The sequence below is a fragment of the Cyprinus carpio genome, unplaced genomic scaffold (genome assembly GCF_018340385.1).
Source record: "Cyprinus carpio isolate SPL01 unplaced genomic scaffold, ASM1834038v1 S000006745, whole genome shotgun sequence".
Taxonomy (NCBI): Eukaryota; Metazoa; Chordata; class Actinopteri; order Cypriniformes; family Cyprinidae; genus Cyprinus; species Cyprinus carpio.
In genome coordinates this window covers 766,760-778,724 of record NW_024879344.1, presented here as the reverse complement: position 1 = coordinate 778,724, position 11,965 = coordinate 766,760, and the positions used below count along the sequence as shown (strand labels likewise).

The 11,965-nt window shown below is 40.1% G+C and overlaps 1 pseudogene; it reads left to right on the top strand.

Annotated features, from left to right (window-relative positions):
• Positions 1-1,834: 1,834 nt before the first annotated feature.
• Positions 1,835-5,021, top strand: LOC109055923 (annotated as a pseudogene).
• Positions 5,022-11,965: the final 6,944 nt, after the last annotated feature.

The window sequence follows — 11,965 nt, the reverse complement described above, 5'->3', positions numbered from 1 at the left end:
TCAACCTCTCGGGTCTTCACAGGACATATCCTTACTCCACAGAATGGCACAGAGAATGCCTTCCAATGCATATATGCACCAAAATGAACTCAAAAAAGACTTCTAAATGGATATGAGTCCATTGCTTAACTCCATATTCATTTATTTATAACCCACACATTTGACTATAATGTTTCTAATCACTTATTGTGTATGTCTTTTTAAATTACTCTTGAATAGCTTAAGGGATCATATTCATGTTTAGTATGTGTGTGTTCGAATCTTCTGCTTGAAACGTTTCTGACCATCAGTTATTTGTCAAATGTATCATATTCTTTTTATAGGAATCATGTCCAAATTATACCCTGCAAGAGCAGGAAAATTCGGACCACGTGCTTGATAAGATAACATATGATTTATGAATGGGTAGGACAAAAATCGCAACACCCCGAGAAAAGACAATATCTAATTGGTCAAGACAACATTTGAGGTGTGGCCAAAAGGCCAGTTTAAATACTCAGGACACCATCAATTTTGGCTTTTAGCTTTTAGTTTCCGTTTAGCTTTTGCTATCAGTCATGCCGGCTTTTAGCCTGCTTTTAGCTTTTAGCTTGCGTTTAGCTTTTGCTATCAGTCATGCCGGCTTTTAGCCTTGCTTTTGCTTGTAGTTTAAGCTTTTAGTCATGCTTTTTGTCATCACTTTTAGCGTTCTTTGAGCACGGATCCAGCGTGCTTCGGCCTGTATGCCTGCTGCTACTTCGCCACGATGAGAAGAAACACCACATAGTCTCGTCAAACTTAACTTCTATTCTTTTACTTCAGTTTCTTTATTTTTCCGTTTGAGAGTTTCGTGTTCTGAGTTAAATTTTGTAATGCCGTGTCTCCGAGTCTGACCTCGAGTGCCCGTTCAACTTCAACCAGCCCACAACTCTGCATCGTCAGCCAACGCCCAACCACGGGCTTCCCATGACGTCATTTCAACGACTACTGAACTTCCAGCCAATCAGCAACCTCGGGAAACCCCCCTTTTCAGCGACAACAAAGGGAACCCCGTTACACAGGCATCACAAATAACGTACCTCCAGACTCTGATCTTTACTGGTGAATCTGATATAATTTTAACCTCATTGAGGAACTCAATGCGAGGGTTAATTAAGTGATTGATGGTTGTTCATGTCTATGCAATTTCACATATTGCTGTAAACTTGGGATTCCCCAACTTATTCATATTAAAAATAGAAGTATCTTGTGTTTTGTGCTTACAAGTTAATGTCTTAAACTGCCGATCTTGTTACTGTGCTAATTAATAGTGTTTTCACTATACTTTGGATATTAATATCCAGCGCAGATTTGATGTTATACGGCTCGTTCAGTGAATCGCTGGCCGTTTCAGTGATTCGCCGTGAAACAGTGATTCTGTTCAAATTCCCTTTAAAATCTTAAATGATTCCCTTTGAGCTAATTTGACCTGTTTCCCTTACAACACATCAACAAAAATCCTGATGTGCATGAGAAAAACAATAATATTGCTGACCAATTGGCTAAGCTGGCAGCAGTGAAAGGTAACACATGGAAAACCGAAACACCCTCTGTTTCTGTAGCAAGTGCAGCGCAAGTTACACTCATAGACCTCAAGCAGTACCAACAGGATCTGTGGGTCTCTGATGGAGAACTTATGCCACACTTGAAACATGATCAGAGGGTTAACATAATCGAAGGCATAGTCATCCAAGATGGAAAATTTGTCGTTCCTGAAGCGCTTCAAAAGCCAATAATCAAATTGTATTATGAATATGTGCATGTGTCTGCAACAAAAACAGCACAATTGATACAAAAACAATTTTGGTGGCAAGGAATGACAGATGACATTGAAAGATGGTGCAACACCTGCCTGGTGTGTGCCACAATCAACCAGGGAAAACCAGGTCGAACAAATCTGCGCAGGCCAGAACCACCTAAAGGACCCTGCGAGTCCTTACAATTGGATTTCATTGGTCTGCTACCCAGAGCCAAAGGGGGGCATCGTTATTGTCTCGTAACAATTGATAAATTCTCAAAATGGGTCGAAGCGATTCCCAGTCGCAATAACACCGCAAATACAGTGGCACGTGTGATGGCGAACCAAATCATCCCTCTTTGGGGAGCACCAATTCAAACTGAATCCGATCAAGGGACCCATTTTACTGGACAGGTTATGAAAGATATGTGCAAAATGCTGAACATTAAGCAAAGATTTCATGTTTCGCATCGGCCACAAAGTTCTGAGATGGTTGAACACGTTAATCGTTTTATCAAAGAAAATATCTCCAAGCAGATAGCTCAACAACAAAACAAGTGGATTGATGCTTTGCCCACTGTTCTGACGGTGCTGCGCGCAACCCCATCAAAAGCTACAGGCATTAGCCCATTTAAGCTTATGACTGGAAGGGTGATGAAGTTACCCATTGATCCAGAGATTTCCCCAGCAGACCTGGGGCCTCTAATGCTCACAACGCAGCAGACTGTATTGGTGCAATTGCAGGAAAGATTGAAGGTGTTGCACACCCAGGCTGATCTGAAGCGACAACAGTCAGACCTGACAAATGATGCACAATTCAACCCAATCTCTAAAAAATTTTAAGAAGGAGATATTGTGATGGTACGCGTTTTCGTAAAACAAAATGCATTCTCCCCTAGATGGCACGGGCCCTATGAAATTAAAGCTGTTTGCAACAGCTGTGTTGCCGTGACCATCAGAGGAAAATTAAAATGGTACCACAAATTAAGATGGTACCACATGGTAGACAAACACTATTGTATAAAATCAACAATTATGGTCAAGATTCCAAAAAATGTTACTCCATGAAGGATCTAGAACCAGCAACATATAGGTGTAGGCACACTACAACACATAATAGGGTGACAATATGCGCCGTTCATACGGGACACGTCCCGCCCAGGATTTTAATATTGCCTAAAACATCCAAAGCAGTTTGACCAATTACATGCAGGTATTATACATAATCGACCAATCGTGGGGCTGTGCGTGAGAAGGTGAGATCTACAGGGAACAATCAAAGCGATGCAAATATGCGCACGTGTTTGTTCGTTCGTTTGACTTGAAGCGTCGCTGCTAAAAAAAACAAAAAAAAACAGCAAAGTATGTGCAAAAGCGATCCGAAAGCATAAGGAGCCGTCTGCTCTGCTCTCTAGCTCTCATGAATGTCGCACAACGATCAACCTGAAAACAGCCAAAACCTGGATATTTTAGGCAATATTAAAATCCTGGCCGGGATGTGTCCCGTATGAACGGCGCATATGGTCACCCTAACACATAATGATTTGAAGTTTACTGAACTTCTTTTTAACCTAACAAATCCTGAACCAAAAAACAATTTGAAAAAATTTGTTTGGACTGGACGAAAAGAAGGGATATACTGTGTGGGAAAATATGAGGCAAATATGGACGATTTTACTAGCCCTCATAATTGTTCTTGGACATTACATCATTGCTTTAATCTAACCACATGTGGATATAGAAAGCCCACACAGTGTCCAAAGTTATATCCCACCCCTCCGGGTGGCGTTACCAAAGGAAATGTAAACAAAACTTTGCTTCATGATGTTAATCTTGTGATAACACATGTGACGTATAACATTTCTAACTTTTTGTATGCTTATGTAGAGCATTGTAATTATAATGATGAAACATATACATGGCTACAGTCACGCATCGATGATTTAGTTTCTGATTACAAAAACAGACTTGCAGTCCAAATTTCACCTGCTCGTACTAAGCGAGACCTATTTGGAAATATAGCAGGCCTTTTTGGGTCAGTTAATTCAATATCCAACACTTACAAAATAACAGGTCAATCTCACTTTTCAACATGGTTGGCAAATCAGGTGGCCACTGGTTTCCAACACATCACCAATAGTAATGAAAATATAATCAAAGCGGTCAGATCTGAAGCTCAGGCGCTTCTGACTGCCAGTCAAACAATTTTCAATCAGACCCATACCATCGAGCATGACTTAGCCTGTAGATTGTATGCACAAGATTTGTTTACTGCAGTAAGAAAATAAATTTTAGATCTTCGTCTTCATAAGACACCTAGACATGTTTTAAAAGATCTTATAGAAATTTTAGATCTGCATTGATGGCTTACTTCAGAAAAAATGAAGAACATTAACTATTCTGAATTATTGTCAACATTAATGATGTATAATGGAAATGAATGTATTGGTAGTATTGGGTTTTTTGCCACATTCCCTCTAATTCACCCAGATCAAGTCTACCTAAATTCCACTACCATACGTTCTATTGGCGTTGTAGTGAAGGATCAGATCATTAAATGGGACCATCTTACGGGGTATATGACTTTGAAGGGCACTGAAACCTTATTTACCACTCGCACCTGTTGTCATGAAACATCTAGTTACATTATGTGTACCTGCAATACTTTACAGCCTTTTTCTGCTAATGATTCTAAGCTCATTAATGTGCAGTCTTTGCATGGCCATTCGGATGCTGTCCAAGTGTCTCATACTCAGTGGTGCATCGTGAGCGAGATGAATTCCTTCACCTATGGAGATCTGACCTGCCCTGCAAATCAAACTTTCTGCTTGGAAGTGAAAGAAGACTTTTCAATGGGCCAGATAAACATCCTGGGAAAGGTACCGCTAGGCGTAGACGTTTCCCCATGGTGGGAGGACACTTTTTATGAGCAAGGCACACAAGCTTTGGTCAACACGATGGACTTAGTTCAAGGGATTCTTTTACAGACTGAATACCACCTCAACCAAGCACAAGTAGAAGCGAACCTGGCAAAAAGAACTGCAGAGATCCTGTCTAGTTCCTCTACCCGCTCAGCTTGGTATGCTTACACCTGGTGGGACTGGATGTTTCGGGGATGTGCCATCGCCAGTGTGCTCATCTTCTTATTCACTCTCATCCAGTGCTGCTACTTCAGATGTCTCCTCCGTGCGATGCGCACTTCAACTAATATGGCCATCGCGCTCAGTCCACTAGGGTCCCAGCCTTACAGAAGCTACAACCGTAAGCAAGCTGCAAGAAATCCATGGATAGTGGCCCCTCAGGGACTGCTCTGGATCTGCCCCATATGGCCAAGGGCGGAAACTGTAAGGATGGATTTCACCAAGACTGAATTCAAGATTCCTATCCTGTAATAAAACAATAAAACTCTCCAATCTCAAGTGAGGATCTGCGAGAAAGTGCTCAGGACAACACCTGGCTCGACCTCCTCTCTTCCCCCCCATGCCGAGTTCCTGACTCCTCACACCCTCTCTTTCCCCTTAGGCCATGCAAACCTCACAAATCTAATATCTTGGTTATTTTAAGTGACATCAATATAAATACTTCTGGTGCGACTGGTAAGATGGTTTCACTCCCACATCAATAGAACAAACAAGAATAAAGAAAACAAAACCTGTTCTCCTGGTGTGGGAGATGCCCCAATAAAGATCTTTATTAACCATTTGTTTGTTCCCCAAAACCAGGCGTGTTACCCTTTGGGTTACGAGAAAAGGTCCAACAAAAGCTGCATAAATATGTGGGTGCTAAATGTTTACTGTCCTTTTGTTAAGACTTCGGTATTTAAAGGGATTTGGCAAACCACTCAGGGAAGAATCTGTAGTCAGAACTTCCCGCAAAAATTTCTGTGTGTATCTCTCTATTTGCCAGGTATGCTGACTCTTTGAAACTCTTTCTAATATTATGTTTTGAATTGTATTATGTATTTTATGCTAATCAGTTGTGTGCTTTTTAATTCCTTTAATTGATGTTTAATCCTGCCTGGCAAATCAATAAATGTTATTCTTGATTTATTCTGCATTATTCTTAATTCATTATTTCTAGTAGACTAAAGCGATGGTATTACCTCAAATCTGTGTTCAGGATTGTTCATACGAAAGGTTTAACAGATGGAGCATAGGGCACATCAATTTAGTACATTTCGATTTCTGACTATCGCTGCCTTAAATAAGTTGCAGTTTTTGTAAATATATAAAAACTATGCTTTTTGTTACGAGTAAGCAGAGCGCGACTGACTTAAGGTAGATATTTACCCTGCATCCAATGTTTAAGATCAGAACTGATGAGTTTGTGTTCGGGAAGAGCATTCAGTCAGCCGAAATGACTCTTCTAAAGCGATACCGGGACTGCATTGAACAAAATAATTGAAAATATAAGACAATCAGAAAAATCTAAGATACAAAATTTAAACACAATTAATCATATGATCAGCTACATTGTGAAACTAAGAGTCACTTATAACTGGAGTCAGACTAAAATCGTTCATGGAGTCAGATTTGAATTCGACACAAAAATTGTATTAAATTAAGATGATTTTTCCAGAAGTGCCAGAGGACTTACACGCAAAAAAACCACCAGATGCTGTCATTGGGCTAGTGGGTGGAACCTTACACCTGTATGTGATGCAGTGCCGTCTAAGGGCCCGAAGATCATGGGTAACCAGTATGGTTTTCCGGCCTTGACCCTTACGCACAGAGATTGTTCCAGATTCTGTGAATCTTTGGATGATATTATGCACTGTAGATGATGATAACTTCAAACTCTTTGCAATTTTTCTCTGAGAAACTCCTTTCTGATATTGCTCCACTATTTTTTCCCGCAGCATTGGGGGGATTGGTGATCCTCTGCCCATCTTGACTTCTGAGAGACACTGCCACTCTGAGAGGCTCTTTTTATACCCAATGATGTTGCCAATTGACCTAATAAGTTGCAAATTGGTCCTCCAGCTGTTCCTTATATGTACACTCAACTTTTCCGGCCTCTTATTGCTACCTGTCCCAACTTTTTTGGAATGTGTAGCTCTCATGAAATCCAAAATGAGCCAATATTTGGCATGACATTTCAAAATGTCTCACTTTCAACATTTGATACGTTATCTATATTCTATTGTGAATAAAATATAAGTTTATGAGATTTGTAACTTATTCCATTCCTTTTTTACTCACAATTTGTACAGTGTCCCAACTTTTTTGGAATCGGGTTTGTAGTTTATTTATAGTCAAAATCTGTCAGTGTGTATAGGTAAACATTTATATATAGTATAAGTGTATGTATAGGTAAACATTTATATATAGTATATTTATAGTCAAAATCTGTCAGTAGGTTAGTTGTGTATAGGTACAGTAGTTACGTGAAGCATTCATATAGCATGTATTTTTTAGTTTATGTATAGGTAAACATTTATAAATAGTATATTTATAGTCAAAATCTGTCAGTAGGTTAGTTTGTGTATAGGTTTATAATTTTTTACTTCATTGTTGTATGTCTGTATTTATGTAGCACCGTGGTCCTGTGAGGCACGACATTTCGTTCCAATGTATGTCCACACATGTAGCGGAATGACAATAAAGCTCAACTTGAACTTGAATGTAAGGGGTAACTAAATCAATTACCAATTACTATTACTATCAATTTTAATATAATATCATATCATTATAATATAATATAATATCAATTATCAATTACTAAATCAATTATCAATTACCGATTGTTGTTTTCATTTTGCTGGACACATCTTATGCCTTCCTAAGCATCAGACACTCAAGATGGCATTATCCTGGTGGCCTGTACAAGGCAAACGAAAACAAGGAAAAAAATTACCTGGTGAAAAACTTTTATGGAAGCTCTGCGAGCAGTCGACATATCATGGGACGAGACAGAAGTCACGGCCGCGGATCGAAGCCATTGGTGAATGCTTGTTGCCCTATGCGCCTGAATGGCGCCGGTGGAATTAAGGTTAAGGTAAGGTAATTATTGTTCATATTAACTAATATAGTCAATGTTAAAGGGGACATTGGATGCAAAATTCACTTTTACATGGTATGAACTTAAATGTGTGTTGGCAGTGTGTGTACACAACCACCCTATAATGATAAAAATCCACCCAGTACTTGTTTTTAAATCCCCACAAATCATAATAACTTTCTCAGAGAAAGAACACTTCAGAGACCGCTTCCTACCCAACCTGGGGAGATAACATGTGGGTATACAACCTATGGACTCACTGAAGGGAAGTAGTACATAGGGAAGTTTTCTGTCATGTGCTCCGTATAAGGGGAGAAATTCCAAGCACAGAAACAAGACCGATCAAATGTCCATCTAAGGGAAACACTGAGTCCTGATAGGCACAAGGCAGTGGATAAATACACATGGGGGCCACAATAGGAGCCACTACATATGGAACACTAATCTATTACAAGAGATCACTCAAGGATCTTACATGTAATAGATTCAAGTAGTGAGTTCCTCCGCAAAACTCAACTACACAAGAAGTGTTAAAGTGATGGAAGGGTAGTCCAGGGTTCATAACAAGAAACAGAACTGGACTGAAGAAGCGCATTATTTCACCTCAAAAAAGGGAAAGTGCTATGCAAGCTCTACACCATACCAGCCATCTAAGTTGAAGAACTGGTGTTCAACACCCTAGATCAATGGTTCTCGTACTTTTTACAGCGGTGTACCGCCTGGGGCGTCTTCTGCATAACCCCTCTCTTCCACTTAGACCGCAGTCACACCTTTTCTATAAAAGAACATTATTTGCCCCTTAAACTGATTTACAGGTGCAGTTTTTTACCTTTATAGAGGCAAATATTTTCTATCCTTATTAATTTTATGTCATGTTTCATGTCATATTCTTAACATTCCATTTAGTGTATTATTAATATAATAAATAAAGCAATAAATGATCAAAGAATTTAAGTGATATTTGTAAAACCGCCAATAGTTCTTAATGAGCCAGGCATCACGTTATTCATTCATTCAGTAATGAAGCAAAATGCTGTAGTTATGAATGCATTATTAGTCACTGACTCTCCAAATCGTTCAAAGCTGCAGATTCGTTCACTAATGAAACACTAATGAAATGTTGCTTGGAGACACACACCAGATGATACGGATTTCATTGGAACTATTATTTCTTTGCAAAATTTACCAAACATGACAATATTCTGTTTAAAATGAAGGCTACATTTAAATTGTAAAAAGTTATGTTTTTTGTTGAACTGTTGTAAAAATTGTCACATTAGCCATCGTTTGGATATTCAGGGAAATTTGCATTACTGCACTTATTTTAAAAATGAAAACAATAACACGCACATAGTATGTGTCTGGATCGAAGATAGTCTAAATCGATCTCAATGTACAGTGCGTGTCAATATTTGCTCTTCATGCTATTAAGTGAAAATCTACTTATTGAACCGTAGCGTTTACAGCACTCCAATTTTCCTGTTTTTACATTAGAAGCGTCATTTTGCTTGTAAGAATTACATGTTCGGTTTAATGTTACTTTAAGTTGGGGTAGAATTAAATGAATGGCAAAACTCATAATTTTGTTACTCATAATTCCGTCACCTCATGTACCCCCAGGGGTATGCATACTCCAGTTTGAGAGCCACTGCCCTAGATGGAACTGGTTTCATTCTCAGATTATAGAAATCTGGCAAAAGTGTTAGGTGTAGTCCAACCTGCAGCTTTACAAATATCTGCTACTGAGGCAACGTCCACTAAGGCTGAAGAAGCCAAGGCACCCCTGGTCAAGTGAACCCTCACTCCCAGTGGGCATGGTGAGCCTCTGGCCTCATAGGCCTTAAGGATAGCATCCACAATCCAGTGGGAAATCATTTGTTTGGAGACAGCATTCCCCTTCTGCTGACCTCCAAAGCAGACAAAGAGCTGTTCAGAAGATCTGAAACTGCGTGTGTTCCAAATAAATGCACAGGGCTTGCACTGGACACAACAGAGACAGGTCTTGCAAAATCACTACCTGATCCCTAAAAGGAGTGGTAGGGACCTTGGGCACATATCCAGGCCAGGGTCTCAGGATAACGTGAGAGTCTGCCGGTCCAAATTCTAGGCACAATTCGTTAACAGAGAGAGCCTGGAGATCCCCCACTCTCTTGATAGAAGTGAGCGCAGTTAGGAGGGCCATCTTCATAGAGGGCATTGAGCTCAACTGACTGCAGGGGCTCAAATGGATCTCTCTGTAAGGCCTGAAAGACCACAGATAGATCCCAAGAGGGGGTGTGGTGCGGCCTTGGAGGATTTAACCTCCGGGTCTATGGTGTCATGATTAGCTGCATTGGCAGCCACGTACACCTTAAGTGTAGAGGCAGACAGGCTCCTATCCAGGCCTTGCAGGAGGAAGGAAAAGCACAGATCCGATGCCACATATCTGAGGGTCCTTACCCCAGCCCAGGAAGAACACCAATCTATGAAAATGTGCTACTTCAGGTCATAAAGCCGCCTCGTCAAGGGGGCCCTGGCATGTGTGATGGTATTCAACACTATGAGTGAGAGATCTCTGAACTCTTTTTGGTCATGTCCAGGGAACAAACATGCAGTTTCCAGATATCTGGGCGTGGATGCCAGATTTTGTCCTTCCCCTGAAAGAGAAGGTCTCTCCTCAGAGTAATCTGCCAGGGAGGAGCTGATGCCAGCAACACCGGGACCGAGAACCAAGTCTTGTTGTATCAAAAAGGGGCCATCATCAAAACTTGCTCTCTGTCCTCCCAGACCTTGCACACATACAGTAGGTGGACAACCAGAATGGGTAATACTGCACCCGCAGGGCCGCTGCCTCAAATGCAAGACAGCAACCATTCAAAAAAATTCCACAAACTGCCGCAAAGGGACGAAGGGATGGATTGCAAACTGACTGTAGCCTAATTGTAAAATGTTGGTTTGTAAATGGAGATGAAAGGACAAAGTAAAACAACAATAACATTATAATATAACATTGTAACATCCTTAAAAACCATTAGAAAATGTACAGTGAGTTAATTTCAAGACGTGGGATAGTCTTGGGCTACAGTCTACGCATCAAAAATTTAAAGAAAGACCTTTACACAAAGGCTGTTATGCATGCTATCGTTGTTTAACAATCATTACATATACAGGTGTTATGTCTTGTCATGTCTTGTTCGTTCTTTTTACTCTGTCTCCCTCTGCTGGTCGTTTTAGGTTACTTTCTCTTTCCCCAGCTGTTCTTCATCTTATCTGACTACCTCGTTTACTCTCTTCCCACCTGTTCCCTTTTCCCCCCTGATTACTCTCCTATTTCTCCTTCTGCTCTCGCTACCTTCTTTGTCAGATTCTTGTTTGAGTTTTCTCGCTAGAAGCAGACAACTATCCTGTTCAGACTCCACTCTAGTTCCGTCCAGTCGTGTCCTGTTGAGACCTGCCTGGTAACCCTTCCTGCTCTCTGTGTATCGCCTTTACTTTTGTATTCTGTCCAGTTTTGCCTGTTGCTGGGAGAGAACCATCCATCCCTGTCTACCCGCTACCTGCCCCTGCTCTGAGAGACCGGCGGTCGGTCGCCGCTATTGCTACAGACCCAGACTGCTGCCAAGGGGGCCAATTCAAGTCACCTGCTATCTTTTCTGTTTGGTTTTCTATCACCCTCTCTGCGGGTTGCTAAGTTGCCTTTTTCTGAAGAAGATTTAAGTTTCACATTGTTGACTACTGGAGTATACATTAAAGACTCTATTTTTGTTCAACCGCATTTGGGTCCGCTCATACCTTGTTGACAATAGGCCTATATATATATATATATATATATATATTAAAAGCTAAATGTTTTCATTTTGGATTAAAAGCTAAATGTTTTCATTTCAGTTCATTCTTGGTAAAAAAATAAATAATAAAAAATAAAGCGAAAATCGAAATGAAATAAGAATAGTCCAGCGTTTAGAAATAATTCTTATTAACTATTAACTAATACTTTGCAGTTTTGAATTATGCCTTTACTGTGTGATTAAAAATGGAGTATTTTCTGTTTCAGCTGTTTGATCGCGCTGGCCTCACGTGCACATATTCATTGAAAACAGCCGTTCACCATGCCATTCGACATGTTCAGCAGTCCACTTTGGCATATTTTTGATAATTATGATTTTTTTTCGCTTTAAATTATTAGAATTAAAAAAAGAAAATTATAGCTAAGCCTATATTATTATTATA